Raw genomic sequence first — 16,368 nt, forward strand, 5'->3', positions numbered from 1 at the left:
AATGGTTGGATAGCATCATTGATTGAGTGGACATGAGTTTGAATAAGCTCCGGGAGATAGTGAAGGACAAGGAGGGCTGGTGTGCTGCAGTCCATGGGGTCGCAAAGAGTCGGACATGACTTAGCAACTGAACAACAACAGCTATTTATGGAATAATCTATAAAGCCTATTAAATTACTCTACATATATTAGATAGAAGTACTCTGTATTAATACTTTACACATGAAGAAACCCTCAAGGCTCATAAAAACTTAATTTGCACAAGCTCCTATGGCTCTCAAGGAAGAGAGTGAAAGTGAAAATCTGAGAGATCTACTTCAGAGCACATGTTCTGTAAAAGGAGATATACTATTCACTGAGATTGAGCTAAAATATCAAAGGACATAACAATCATGAATCTTTCTGTGCTAACCAGCAGATTAGAAGTAGAAAGAGGAAAACTAGACACAATATACCAGAGAATATGATGAACCTAAGATCGTGTTTAAAAATCCTATCAAGAAAAAATCAAGACAATAGATTTCAATAGGATAATTACAAGCCTGGAATGTAAAAGATTTGGTAGTGTGTTCTCTGAATCAGGTACATATTTAGCGGAGTAGAAACTTTACTGTCTTGAATACTTGGTAAGTATTCAAGCATGTCTAGAACCTTTTCTATCAGTAAAAAGATCATGACACAGATGTGATTCTTCTCTTGAGATGTCAATTTCTAGTAGAGGATATAAAAGTTAAAAAAAAAAATAAAAGATTCTGTAACTAGGGAGTGGAATTAATTTAAGCCAAAAAATCCCTTTATAAGTTTCAAATAAGAGTTACATATTTCACTGTGAAAAATAACATTTTTTGTACCAACAAATTATATGCACTCAAATTATTCACTCAAGTCATTTCAAATCCAGTGGCATATGTGTGCTATCACTCAGTCATGTCCAACTCTTTGCAACCACATGGACTGTAGCCCACCAGGCTCCTCTGTCCATGGAATTTTCCAGGCAAGAATACTGGAATGGGTTGTCATTTCTTACTCCAGGGGATCTTCCTGACCCAGGGATCGAACCTGCTTCTCCTGCATTGGCAGGCAGATTCTTTACTAGCACCACTGGGAACTGAAATTAAAATCAAAACTTTCATTCACAGAAGGCAACTGCATTTCTCATTTTGAGAGTATCTTTGCATACATAGCAGTAAAGAGTGTGGGCTCTGGTATCAGACTGCCTGGGTTCAAATCCCAGTTCTAATACTTAGTAGGCGGTGTGTTCTTGACTAAGTCATTTAACATTTCCGTACCCCAGGCTCCCCTCCTGTAGAATGGAGTAATTATGGTAACTTATCCCATACTACTACTACTACTAAGTCACTTCAGTCGTGTCCGACTCTATGTGACCCCATAGACGAAAGCCCACCAGGCTCCCCTGTCCCTGGGATTCTCCAGGCAAGAACACTGGAGTGGGTTGCCATTTCCTTCTCCAATGTGTGAAAGTGAAGTCACTCAGTCATGTCTGACTTGTAGCGACCCCATGGACTGCAGCCTACCAGGCTCCTCTGTCCATGGGATTTTCTAGGTAAGAGTACTGGAGTGGCTTGCCATTGCCTTCTTACCCCATAGGATCTTATTTAACTTATATGCAGAGTACATCATGAGGAACGCTGGGCTGGAAGAAGCACAAGCTTCAGAAGCTCAAACTACCGCACAATTGCACTCATCTCACACGCTAGTAAAGTCATGCTCAAAATTCTCGAAGCCAGGCTTCAGCACTATGTAAACCGTGAACTCCCAGATGTTCAAGCAGGTTTTAGAAAAGGCAGAGGCACCAGAGATCAAATTGCCAACATCCGCTAGATCATGGAGAAAGCAAGAGAGTTTCAGAAAAACATCTATTTCTGCTTCATTGACTATGCCAAAGCCTTTGACTGTGTCGATCACAATAAACTGTGGAACATTCTGAAAGAGATGGGAATCCCAGACCACCTGACCTGCCTCTTAAGAAACCTGTATGCAGGTCAGGAAGCAACAGTTAGAACTGGACATGGAACAACAGACTGGTTCCAAATAGGAAAAGGTGTACGTCAAGGTTATATATTGTCACCTTGCTTATTTAATTTATATGCAGAGTACATCATGAGGAACATTGGGCTGGAAGAAGCACAAGCTGGAATCAAGATTGCTGGGAGAAATATCAGTAATCTCAGATATGCAGATGACACTACCCTTATGGCAGAAAGTGAAGAGGAACTCAAAAGCCTCTTGATGAAAGTGAAAGAGGAGAGTGAAAAGGTTGGCTTGAAGCTCAACATTCAGAAAACAAAGATCATGGCATCTGGTCCCATCACTTCATGGGAAATAGATGGAAAAACAGTGGAAACAGTGTCAGACTTTATTTTTTGGGGCTCCAAAATCACTGCAGATGCTGATTGCAGCCATGAAATTAAAAGACGCTTGCTCCTTGGAAGGAAAGTTATGACCAACCTTGATAGTATATTAAAAAGCAGAGACATGACTTTGCCAACCAAGGTCCGTCTAGTCAAGGCTATGGTTTTTCCCGTGGTCCTGTATGGATGTGAGTTGGACTGTGAAGAAAGCTGATCGCCGAAGAATTGATGCTTTTGAACTGTGGTGTTGGAGAAGACTCTTGAGAGTCCCTTGTACCGCAAGGAGATCCAACCAGTCCATTCTACAGGAGATCGATCCTGGGTGTTCATTGGAAGGACTGATGCTAAAGCTGAAGCTGCAATACTTTGGCCACCTCATGCGATGAGTTGACTCACTGGAAAAGACTCTGATGCTGGGAAAGGTTGGGGGCGGGAGGAGAAGGGGACGACCGAGAGTGAGATGGCTGGATGGCATCACCGACTCTGTGGACATGAGTTTGAGTGAACTCCGGGATTTGGTGGTGGACAGGGAGGCCTGGCGTGCTGTGATTCATGGGGTCGTGGAGAGTCAGACACGACTGAGCGACTGAACTGAACTGAACTGAACTGAACCCCATAGGATCATTATGAAGATTAAATGAATTGTGAACAGTAGCTGATTCCAGGGAAGCACTATTTCGAGTCCCATGAAATAATAGCTATTTTCCAGGATAAGCCTGCAGTTTATACTTATTTCCTAACACATCTCAGATACTTGAGGGGTTCTTTCTCTCCTGCACTCTATAAAAATAAGGCAGCAGCTTTCCGAAGGTTTGAGGACTAGGTATTCTATTTCTGGCTGAGTTTATTTTCCTGCCTTAGGTGCCCAGAGTCTGAAGGAATACCAGGAGCTACTGGCTGAGTTGAGACACTTGAGAAAATATGAAAAAAAGAAAATGCAAACGAACCAACCCCAGGGGCTTCCTAGTGACAGGAAAGCCAGAGGGGACGCCACTCCCTATCTTGCCCGAGCAACTCTGCCCGGGGCCAAGGGGGGCCTGCACCTGGTCCAACCTGAGGAAGGCAAGCTCTGGGCTCAGTCAGCTCTCCATCCGTTTCCAAACCACAGGCAGCTCCCCGTCTCCTCATCTCTCCTCTCCTCGGTGCCTTTGTGCCCCTGCCCAAGGTGACAACAGCCTTGGCAGAGTCACCAGGCAGAGGTCTACCATGCTGTCCCTGCGCTCCCCCGGGGAAGCACTGTGTGGTCACACCGGTCAGCACCGCCACCCTTGTCCCAGGAGACGTCTGAACACATCCCTCACACCTTTCAAACTGGGATGACAGGAACATGGAGATAAGCAAAGAGAGTTTTTGGTGATTCTACCATGAAAATGAGACAAAATGGTAAAAGTCAATCATAAAAAAGGCCTTCCTAGTGTTGCAATGGCAAGCCACTCCAGTACTATTGCCTAGAAAATCCCATGGATGGAGGAGCCTGGTAGGCTGCAGTCCGTGGGGTCGCTAAGGGTCGGACACGACTGAGCGACTTCACTTTCACTTTTCACTTTCGACTTTCACACATTGGAGAAGGAAATGGCAACCCACTCCAGTGTTCTTGCCTGGAGAATCCCAGGGACGGGGGAGCCTGGTGGGCTTCCGTCTATGGGGTCACACAGAGTCGGACACGACTGAAGTGACTTAGCAGCAGCAGCAGCAGTGTTGAATCTAAGAAATAAAAAGGCAAACAATTTACTTTGCAAAGTCCCATCAACTGTCAAGATAACAAATTCTCAAAATGAATCAGATCTGATTGACTTAAAGTCCAAAAGAATAATATTTTGGACCATGTGTCTCTGTATAATACCCGTTGAACAACAGAACCTATTAGAGAAATTCATTTTCTCAGTGGAGACATAGCAAGCCATTATTTAATTTGATTGCTGTTGTTCAGCCGCTATGTATATATATTGTTGTTCAGCCGTTAGTCCTGTCTGACTTTGCGACCCCGCGGACTGCCGCATGCTAAGCTCCTCTGTCCTTCAGTATCTTCCGGCGTTTGCTCAAACTTCTATCCACTGAGTAAATGATGCCATCCAACCATTTCATCCCTGTTGTCCTCCTCTCCTCCTGCCTTCAATCTTTCCCAGCACCAGGGTCTTTTCCAATGAGTTGGCCCTTTGCATCAGGTGGCCAGAACATGGAGTTTCAGCTTCAGCATCAGTCCTTCCAATGAATATTCAGGGCTGATTTCCTTTAGGATTGACTGGTTTGACGTCCTTGAAGTCCAGGGGGATTTCAAGAGTCTTCTCCAGCACTACAATTTGTAAGCATCAGTTCTTTGGTGTTCGGCCTCTTTATGGTCCAACTAGGGACTTCCCTGGTGGCTCAGACGGTAAAGCATCTACCTACAATGTGGATTGGGAAGATCTGGAGAAGGAAATGGCACCCCACTCCAGTATTCTTGCCTGGAAAATCCCATGGACGGAGGAGCCTGGTAGACTACAATCCATGGGGTGGCAAAGAGTTGCACACGACTGAGCGACTTCACTTTCACTTTGTTTTTCTTGATTTAAAAGAAGTTTGGTGAGAGCAAATGTTGCATGTGTTGTGTTATACTGCCACCTCGTGTCCATTGTCATTATTGCAAGAGGTAGACTGGAAGAGGGCAAAACTTGCATTTGCTGTGTTATACTGCCGCCTGGTGTCCATTGCCATTATTGCAAGGATTTTATATATACATACATAATACATGCTGGAAATGGCAACCCACTCCAGTGGACGAACACTGGAATGGGTTGCCATTTCCTTCTCCAATGCATGAAAGGGAAAAGGGAAAGTGAAATCGCTCAGTTGTGTCCGACTCTTAGTGACCCCATGGACTGCAGCCTACCAGGCTCCTCCGTCCACGGGATTTTCCAGGCAAGAGTACTGGAGTGGGGTGCCATTGCCTTCTCCAACACACATACATACATATATGTATATATACTGCTACGTTTTATATATATATATATATATGGTCTCCCCTAATAGCTCAGTTGGTAAAGAATCTGCATGCAATGCAGGAGACCCCGGTTTGATTCCTGAGACTGGAAGATCCTCTGGAGAAGCGATAGGCTATTCTTGGGCTTACCTGCTGTCTCAGATGGTAAAGAAGTGTTAGTCGCTCAGTACTGTCCAACTCTTGGTGACCCCATGTACTGTAGCCTGCCAGGTTTCTCCACCCATGGAATTCTCCAGGCAATAATACTGGAGTGGGTTGCCATTCCCTTCTCCAGGGGATCATCCTCATCCAGGAATCAAACCCAGTCTCCTGCAGCTCCTGCACTGCAGGTGGATTCTTTACCCGCTGAGGCACCAGGGAAGCATATCATATATACATACACACACACACACACACACACATGTTCACCTATGTTCAGTAGCTCAGTCAAGTCTGCTTCTTTGAGACCCGATGTACTGCAGCACACTTTTAATTTCACAGCTGCTGTCACCATCTGCAGTGATTTTGGAGCCCAAGAAATAAAATCTGTCACTGCTTCCATTGTTTTCCCATCTATTTGCCATAAAGTGATGGGACTGGATGCCATGATCTTAGTTTTTTGAATGTTGAGTTTTAAGCCAATTTTTTCACTCTCCTCTTTCACCTTCATTAAGAGGCTCTTTAGTTCGTCAGTGAAGAGGTAACTCATTAGAAAAGACCCTGATGCTGGGGAAGATTGAAGGTAGGAGGAGAAGCGGGGGATGACAGAGGATGAGATGGTTAAATGGCATCACCGACTCAATGGACATGAGTTTGAGCAAGCTCAGGAGATGGTGCAGGACAGGGAAGCCTGGCCGGTTGCAGTCCATTGGGTGACAAAGAGTCAGACACAACTGAGTGACTGAACAATAACAATACCATATAGAGTCTGTAACATTAAAAAAGAACATAATCATTCCAATTTGGAATGAGACTATTTTAACAGCAATAATAGTTTTAAAAAAAAAAAAACATGAATTACTCTTAGAAAACATGCATCTAAAGCTTGTCATTATCAACATGTTTACAGTCATCACTGTTTGATTGAGTTACAGTGAACCCCAACAGAAACACACATGGAACTGAACAACCTGGGTTATTACAGGTTGCACTGGTGGGGGCTCTCACAATGGGGTGCCCAGGACTCTGAAAAGACTTATTATATGAGTTAAAGTTTAAGGAAGCAGGGCTTTGTCCTGGATTGGGTGCTTCCATTTGTATGGTATGTATATTTATAAATGAATATTGATGTATATTTAAAATTTGTGTTTATTTATTATTTTTGACTCTGCTGGGTCTGCGTTGCTGCAGGGCTTTCCTCCAGGTGTGGCAAGTGGGGGCGACTCTCCAGCTGCAGTGTGTGGGCTTCTCATTGCAGTGGCTTCTCTTGTTGCAGAGCACCAGCTCTGTGGCTCACGGGCTCCAGCAGTTGTGGCTCCCAGGTTCTAGAGCACAGGCTCAACCATTGTGTCACACAGGCTTGGTCACTCTGCTGCATGTGGGATCTTCCCGGATCAGGGATCAAATTGGTGTTCCTTGCATCGCAAGAATCCTTAACCACTGAACTATCACGGAAGCCCCAGTATCGATGGATTTTTATTAATGAAAGTCCACAGTTTATTCATACTTTCTTAGTGTTAATCTAATGTCCTAGAAAAGTCTAATGTCCTTTTTCTGTTTCCAGGAGGTCATTCACATTACGTTTAGTTGTCATGTCTTCTCAGGCTACTCCTAGGTATGAAAATTTCGTAAAACTTTCCTCGTTATTGATGAACCTTGACAGTTTTGAGGAATACTGGTCAAGCATTTTATATAGATCCCACTGGAACCTGTCTGATGTCTAATTCATGACTAAACTGAGAGGATGAGTTGGGAGAGAAGAACCACAGAGGTGAAGTGCCGTTTCATCACATCATGTCAAGGGAACATACTCTGTATGTACTAAAGAGATTTGTCACTGCTTGTACTGGTCTTGATCCTTGAAGTAGAGCTTATCAGCCTTTGTGAAGTCACCGTGCACCTACATACTGTCCTTTGGGAAGAAGTCCCTAGAGCAACCCACACAGAAGCAGGGATTCATGCTCTCCTCCCTGAGACAGGGCATCTACATAAATTATTCGGATTTCTTCTGTACAGCAGGTTTATCTACTCTCCCCCATTTAAAGAATTGATTACTTTTTCGAGCCAACATGGACTCATTTAGTTTATAATGTTCAGTGATAACCCAATACTACTCTTTTCATTTTGTTGATCAAATTATTCCAGCCATTGGGAAATCTTCCAGTTGGCTCCTGAGTCCCTCTAACTAACTTCTTCCATGTAGGTTTTTTGTCTGGTTTTTCCTTGACCACTTCCTTACTTTGATTTCCATCCTTTCTAGCATTAACAAGATACTCAAAGTTCATCTTGTATATTTCCTGCCTTTGTTCTAGAATCAGTCTTTTCTCCACTTGGCCCAACTTCCTTATATTAGAGATCAAGATCCCAGCACACAAGTAAAGTGTGCTTGTTGCTACTGGGGTGTTTTCCTTCTAGCCTTTCTCAGCTGAGAGCAAAGAAACAGGTGTGTGTGTACTAACCAGGTATACACACATATTCTGCAAGCATTTCTGTAAGGAACTATCTGTATCTATATTAAGCTAAATATGAATCCATATTCATGTCTCTAATTCTTGACCACATGGATCCTAACCTCCTCTCATTGACCAGTCAGTTCCTATCCCAACAGGAAGAAACCTTTCTCTCACCATTCCTTATCCATTTCCTAAAATCTTCAGTTCCAATGTACATGTATCCCAGTATCTGAATTGTTAACATGTATACATTTGATCTCTGGTGCCTCTGCCTTTTCTAAAACCTGCTTGAACATCTGGGAGTTCACGGTTCACATATTGCTGAAGCCTGGCTTGGAGAATTTTGAGCATGACTTTACTAGCGTGTGAGATGAGTGCAATTGTGCGGTATTTGAGCATTCTTTGGCATTGCCTTTCTTTAAGATTGGAATGAAGACTGATCTTTTCCAGTCCTGTGGCCACTGCTGAGTTTTCCAAATTTGCTGGCATATTGAGTGCAGCACTTTCACAGCATCATCTTTCAAGATTTGAAATAGCTCAACCGGAATTACATCACCTCCACTAGCTTTGCTCGTAGTGATGCTTTCTAAGGCCCACTTGACTTCACATTCCAAGATGTCTGGCTCTAGGTCAGTGATCACGTTATCGTGACTATCTTGGTCATGAAGATCTTTTTTGTACAGTTCTTCTGTGTATTCTTGCCACCTCTTCTTAATATCTTCTGCTTCTGTTAAGTCCATACCATTTCTGTCCTTTATTGAGACCATCTTTGCGTGAAATGTTCCCTTGAATCTCTAATTTTCTTGAAGAGATCTCTTATTTTTCCTATTGTTGTTTTCCTCTATTTCTTTGCATTGATCACTGAGGATGGCTTTCTTATCTCTCCTTGCTATTCTTTGGAACTCTGCATTCAGATGTTTATATCTTTCCTTTTCTCCTTTGCTTTTCGCTTCTCTTCTTTTCACAGCTATTTGTAAGGCCTCCTCAGACAGCCATTTTGCTTTTTTGCATTTCTTTTCCATGGGGATGGTCTTGGTCCCTGTCTCCTGAACAATGTCATGAACCTCCGTCCAGAGTTCATCAGGCACTCTATCAGATCTAGTCCCTTAAATCTATTTCTCACTTCCACTATATAATCATAAGGGATTTGATTTAGGTCATATCTGAATGGTCTAGTGGTTTTCCCTACTTTCTTCAATTTAAGTCTGAATTTGGCAATAAGGAGTTCATGATCTGAGCCACAGTCAGCTCCTGGTCTTGTTTTTGCTAACTGTATAGAGCTTCTCCATCTCTGGCTGCAAAGAATATAATCAATCTGATTTCGGTGTTGACCATCTGGTGATGTCCATGTGTAGAGTCTTCTCTTGTGTTGTTGGAAGAGGATGTTTGCTATGGCCAGTGCATTCTCTTGACAAAACTCTATTAGCCTTTGCCCTGCTTTATTCCATGCTGCAAGGCCAAATTTGCCTGTTACTCCAGGTGTTTCTTGAATTCCTACTTTTGCATTCCAGTCCCCTATAATGAAAAGGACATCATTTTTGGGTGTTAGTTCTAAAAGGTCTTGTAGGTCTTCATAGAGCCGTTCAACTTCGGCTTCTTCAGCATTACTGGTTGGGGCATACGCCTGGATTACTGTGATATTGAATGGTTTGCCTTGGAAACGAACAGAAATCATTCTGTCATTTTTAAGATTGCATCTAAGTACTGCATTTCGGACTCTTTTGTTGACCATGATGGCTAGTCCATTTCTTCTAAGGGATTCCTGCCCACAGTAGTAAATATAATGATGATCAAATTGCCAACATCCGCTGGATCATGGAGAAAGCAGGAGAGTTCCAGAAAAACATCTATTTCTGCTTCATTGACTATGCCAAAGCCTTTGACTGTGTTGATCACAATAAACTGTGGAAAATTCTGAAAGAGATGGGAATACCAGACCACCTGACCTGCCTCTTGAGAAATCTGTATGCAGGTCAGGAGGCAACAGTCAGAACTGTACATGGAACAACAGACTGGTTCCAAATAGGAAAAGGAGTACATCAAGGCTATTTTTGTCACCCTGCTTATTTAACTTATATGCAGAGTACATCATGAGGAATGTTGGGTTGGAAGAAGCACAAGCTGGAATCAAGATTGCCAGGAGAATTATCAATAACCTCAGATATGCAGATGACACTACCCTTATGGCAGAAAGTGAAGAGGAACTCAAAAGCCTCTTGAAAGTGAAGGAGGAGAGTGAAAAGGTTGGCTTGAAGCTCAACATTCAGAAAACAAAGATCATGGCATCTGGTCCCATCACCTCATGGGAATAGATGGGGAAACAGTGGTAACAGTGTCAGACTTTATTTTTTGGGGCTCCAAAATCACTGCAGATGCTGATTGCAGCCATGAAATTAAAAGACACTTACTCCTTGGAAGGAAAGTTATGTTATATAGTATATTAAAAAGCAGAGACATTACTTTGCCAACAAAGGTCCGTCTAGTCAAGGCTATGGTTTTTCCTGTGGTCATGTATGGATGTGAGAGTTGGACTGTGAAGAAAGCTGATCGCCAAAGAATTGATGCTTTTGAACTGTGGTGTTGGAGAAGACTCTTGAGAGTCCCTTATACTGCAAGGAGATCCAACCGGTCCATTCTAAAGGAGATCAATCCTGGGTGTTCATTGGAAGAACTGATGCTGAAGCTGAAACTGCAATACTTTGGCCACCTCATGCGATGAGTTGACTCACTGGAAAAGACTCTGATGCTGGGAAAGGTTGGGGCCGGGAGGAGAAGGGGATGACAGAGAATGAGATGGCTGGATGGCATCACCGACTCTGTGGACATGAGTTTGAGTGAACTCCGGGAGTTGGTGATGGACAGGGAGGCCTGGTGTGCTGTGATTCATGGGGTCGTGGAGAGTTGACTGAGCGACTGAACTGAACTGATACCCATGGGAAACAACTTTATCCACCAAGAGTTCAATGAGAGCTTATATTTCAAGGATAAACTTAAGTCTTGGATAGCATAGTCTGGTTGGAAATTTTTAGCTTTTTTTTTTTTTTAATATGAACTACTAGCAAACATAATTGGGCTTCCCCGGTGGCTCAGTTGGTAAAGAATCCACCTGCAATGTGGGAGACCTGGGTTCGATCCCTGGGTTAGGAAGATCCCCTGGAGGAGGGCATGGCAACTCACTCCAGTATTCTTGCCTGGAGAATCCCCATGGACTGAGGAGCCTGGTGGGCTACAGTCCATGGGGTAACAAAGAGATGAACACCACTGAGCAACTAAGCACAGTACAGCAAATACAATTAAGTGAAAGACGAAAAGGAGTCCCTAGCAAGGTAAGCAAGGTAGTGCAGGGTATAGGAGTTTGGAGAACATAAGCAAGCAAACATGGGATTTTTTTCTTTAGGCAAGTGAAAGAAGGTGGCTAAATCTGGGGCATCATAACAAGGGGCTGTGATGTGTGAATGGAAAAGCAGCATGATTTCATAAGAGGTTAGGTGGCTAGATGAAAAGTGGTGAGCATTTGCGGTCAATAGAAGAGTATGTAAAACATGGAACTTATTAAAGTTAGTGGAGACTGCAGAAACAAACTGAGGTTTTTACATGTTTTCCCATTACTGTTACATCTTTGAGGAGGTACACATGACTTAGCCATTGGAGCCGATGAAAGACTTTAGTTTTTCACTAGGTCTCTGATGATTCACGTGAGTCAGTATTCTAAGTACGTCCAAATCTTTTATGAACAAAGGGGAAAAAAATGCTTGTGAATCTAGAAGCCTGGAAAAATCCTTTGGCACACAATTACTATACCAGCCTTTGTGTTTATGCAGGACTATGCTTCTTTTGGGCTTCCCTAGTGGCTCAGACAGTAAAGAATCTGCTTGCAATCCAGGAGACATGGGTTCGATCCTTGGGCCGGGAAGATCCCTGGAGAAGGGAATGGCTACCCACTTCAGTATTCTTGCCTGGAGACTTCCATGGACTGAGGGGCCTGGGAGGCTACAGACCCTGGGATCGCAACGTGTCAGACACGACTGAGCTACTAATACAACGACATGCCTCTTTTAAACTGAAGGTATTCAACAACTGAGATACTTGTCTTAGCACATTCAACTCAAGTACATTCCTCCAAAGAAGATTAAACTCTCTTTGTAATTTGTCAGTTTTTGCATACTAAGTCTGGTAAGAAGTTTCTCATAACAATTACTTAATTAAAATTTGGAGAATCTATGACAAACCTGATTATGCTTAGTGCCTATTACTGGTCTATGACAACATACTTCATATAATTTTGACTGTTAGGAGGAGGACCATTATGTAAGTATCCAGAGACACTTTTATATTTTGTTATTCTATTGCCATTTTAAGCGATATGAGTTATGTTCAGTAATTTGTGCTTTGTACCTTTTTTTTTTAATTTTCTATTTATTTATTTTGTAATTTATTTTATTGGAGGCAAATTACCTTACATTAATATATTGGTTGGTTTTGCCATACATTGACACAAATCCGCCCTGGGTGAACATGTGTTTCCTTTCTTGAACCCCCCTCCCTCCTCCCTCTTCCCCATATCCTCCCTCCAGTTCATCCCCGTGCACCAGCCCCAAGCATCCTGTATCATGCGTCGAACCTGGACTGGTGATTCATTTCACATATGATAATATACATGCTACAATTCCGTTCTCCCCAATCATCCCACCTTCATCCTCTCCCAAAGAGTCCCAAAGACTGTTCTATACACCTATGTCTCTTTTGCAGTCTCGTATACAGGGTTATAGGGAAAGGTTGGGGGCGGGAGGAGAAGGGGACGACAGAGAATGAGATGGCTGGATGGCATCACCGACTCTGTGGACATGAGTTTGAGTGAACTCCGGGAGTTGGTGATGGACAGGGAGGCCTGGCGTGCTGTGATTCATGGGGTCGCGGAGAGTCGGACACGACGGAGCGACTGAACTGAACTGAACTGATACAGGGTTAAGGTTACCATCTTTCTAAATTCCATATATATGTGTTAGTATACTGTATTGGTGTTTTTCTTTCTGGCTTACTTCACTCTGTATAATAGGCTCCAGTTTCACCCACCTCATTAGAACTGATTCAAATGCATTCTTTTTGATGGCTGAAAAATACTCCATTGTGTATATGTACCAAAGCTTTCTTATCCATTAGTCTGCAGATGGACATCTGGGTTGCTTCCATGTCCTGGCTATTATAAACAGTGCTGCGATGAACATTGGAGTACATGTGTCTCTTTCAATTCTGGTTTCCTCAGTGTGTATGCCCAGGAGTGCAATCGCTGGAACATATGGCAGCTCTATTTCCAGTTTTTTGAGGAATCTCCACACTGTTCTCCATAGTGGCTGTACTAGTTTGCATTCCCACCAACAGTGTAAGAGGGTTCCCTTTTCTCCACACCCTCTCCAGCATTTATTGCATGTAGACTTTTGGATAGCAGCCATTCTGATTGGTGTGAAATGGTATCTCATTGTGGTTTTGATTTGCATTTCTCTGATTATGAGGGATGTTGAGCATGTTTTCATGTGTTTGTTAGCCATCTTTATGTCTTCTTTGGAGAAATGTCTGTTTAGTTCTTTGGCCCATTTTTTGATTGGGTCATTTAGTTTTCTGGAATTGAGCTGCAGGAGCTGCTTATATATTTGGGAGATTAATCCTTTATCAGTTGCTTCATCTGCTATTATTTTCTCCCATTCTGAAGGCTGTCTTTTCACCTTGCTTATAGTTTCCTTTGCTGTGCAGAAGCTTTTGATTTTAGTTAGGTCCCATTTGTTTATGTTTGCTTTTATTTCCGATATTCTGGGAGGTGGGTCTTGGAGGATCCTGCTGTGATTTATGTCAGAGAGTGTTTTGCCTACGTTCTCCTCTAGGAGTTTTATAGAATCTGGTCTTACATTTAGCTCTCTAATCCATTTTGAGTTTATTTTGGTGTATGGTGTTAGGAAGTGTTCTAGTTTCATTCTTTTACAAGTGGCTGACCAGTATTCCCAGCACCACTTGTTAAAGAGACTGTCTTTTCTCCATTTTATATTCTTGCCTCCTTTGTCAAAGATAAGGTGTCCATAGGTGCGTGGATTTATCTCTGGGCTTTCTATTTTGTTCCATTGATCTATATTTCTGTCTTTATGCCAGTACCATACTGTCTTGATGACTGTGGCTTTGTAGTAGAGCCTGAAGTCCGGCAGGTTGATTCCCCCAGTTCCACTTTTCTTCCTCAAGATTGCTTTGGCTATTCGAGGTTTTTTGTATTTCCATACAAATTGTGAGATTATTTGTTCTAGTTCTGTGAAAATATCGTTGGTAGCTTGATAGGGATTGCATTGAATGTATAAATTACTTTGGGTAGTATACTCATTTTGACAATATTTATTCTTCCAATCCATGGACACGGTATATTTCTCCATCTATTAGTGTCCTCTTTGATTACTTTCACTAGTGTTTTATAGTTTTCTATGTACAAGTCTTTTGTTTCCTTAGGTAGATATATTCCTAAGTATTTAATTCTTTTCGTTGCAACAGTGAATGGAATAGTTTCCTTAATTTCTCTTTCTATTTTCTCATTATTAGTGTATAGGAATGCAAGGGATTTTTGTGTGTTGATTTTATATCCTGCAACTTTACTGTAATCATTGATTACCTCTAGTAGTTTTCTGATAGAGTCTTTAGGGTTTTCTGTGTAGAGGATCATGTCATCAGCGAACAGTGAAAGTTTACTTCTTCTTTTCCAATTTGTATTCCTTTTATGTCTTTTTCTGCTCTGATTGTTGTAGCCAAACTTCCAGAACTATGTTGAATAGTAGTGGTGAGAGTGGGCACCCTTGTCTTGTTCCTGACTTTAGGGGAAATGATTTCAGTTTTTCACCATTGAGGATAATGTTTGCTGTGGGTTTGTCATATATAGCTTTTATTATGTTGGGATATGTCCCTTCTATTCCCACTTTCTGGAAGGTTTTTATCATAAATGGATGTTGAATTTTGTCGAAGGCTTTCTCTGCATCTATTGAGATAATCATATGATTTTTATTTTTCAGTTTGTTAATGTGGTGTATTACGTTGATTGATTTGCGGATATTGAAGAATTCTTGCATTCCTGGGATAAAGCCCACTTGGTCATGATGTATGATCTTCTTAATGTGTTGTTGGATTCTGACTGCTAGAATTTTCTTAAGGATTTTTGCATCTATGTTCATCAGTGATATTGGCCTGTAGTTTTCTTTTTTTGTGGGATCTTTGCCAGGTTTTGGGATTAGGGTGATGGTGGCCTCATGGAATGAGTTTGGAAGTTTCCCTTCCTCAGCAATTTTCTGGAAGAGTTTGAGTAGAATAGGTGTTAGCTCTTCTCTAAATTTTTGGTAGAATTCAGCTGTGAAGCCGTCTGGACCTGGGCTTTTGCTTGCTGGAAGATTTCTGATTACTTCCTCTAGTTCCGTGCTTGTGATGGATCTGGTCAGATTTTCTATTTCTTCCTGGTTCAGTTTTGGCAAAGTGTACTTTTCTAGGAATTTGTCCATTTCTTCCAAGTTATTCATTTTATTGCCATATAATTGCTGATAGTATTCTCTAAAAATCCTTTGTATTTCTGTGTTGTCAGTTGTGATCTCTCCATTTTCATTTCTAATTTTATTGATTTGGTTCTTCTCCCTTTGTTTCTTGATGAGTCTGGCTGGTGGTTTGTCAATTTTATTTACCCTCTCAAAGATCAGCTTTTGGGCTGCAATCATGGTGGACGTGATGGAGTCTCCCAAGGCGCGCATCAATGCCAGCATGCTAGCTCAGTTCATTGACCAGCCGGTCTGCTTCGTAGGAAGGCTGGAGAAGATTCATCCCACTGGGAAAATGTTCATTCTTTCAGATGGTGAAGGAAAAAATGGAACTATTGAGTTGATGGAGCCTCTTGATGAAGAAATCTCTGGAATCGTGGAAGTAGTTGGAAGAGTAATGGCCAAAGCAACCATTGTGTGTGCATCTTATGTCCAGTTTAAAGAAGATAATCACCTTTTGATCTTGGACTTTACAATGAGGCTGTGAAGATTACCCAAGAGTTCCCTCAGTTTTTTCCTTTGGGAGTTGCGCAGTATGGTTGAACTATTTTGATGACTGCCCATGACCTACACTGAAGACTATTAAAGGAGGCCCCTGATATTTGAAGGAGCAATGCCTGTGATTTTTAATATTTAATTTGTTCTTTTCTTAATTTCATTTACCTAACTTTATTAGATATTCCAGTGTGTCAATTTTGACAGAACTGGCTTATTGACAGTTCTCACCTAAGTTCTCATAAAGAATAATTTCTCTGGCATATGGTCAGATTAAATGCAAGGGGAAAAAATAGAAAAAAAAAGATCAGCTTTTGGCTTTGTTGATTTTTGCTATGGTCTCTTTTGTTTCTTTTGCATTTATCTCTGCCCTAATTTTTACA

General features: G+C 42.0%; 1 pseudogene; it reads left to right on the forward strand.

Moving 5' to 3' along the window:
- The first annotated feature begins 15,667 nt into the window (after nucleotides 1-15,667).
- Nucleotides 15,668-16,033, forward strand: LOC129557297 (replication protein A 14 kDa subunit pseudogene; annotated as a pseudogene).
- Nucleotides 16,034-16,368: the final 335 nt, after the last annotated feature.

The sequence above is a fragment of the Moschus berezovskii genome, chromosome 7 (assembly GCF_049115385.1).
Source record: "Moschus berezovskii isolate FMDL1 chromosome 7, NW_MosBer_1.0, whole genome shotgun sequence".
In the NCBI taxonomy this organism is placed as follows: domain Eukaryota; kingdom Metazoa; phylum Chordata; class Mammalia; order Artiodactyla; family Moschidae; genus Moschus; species Moschus berezovskii.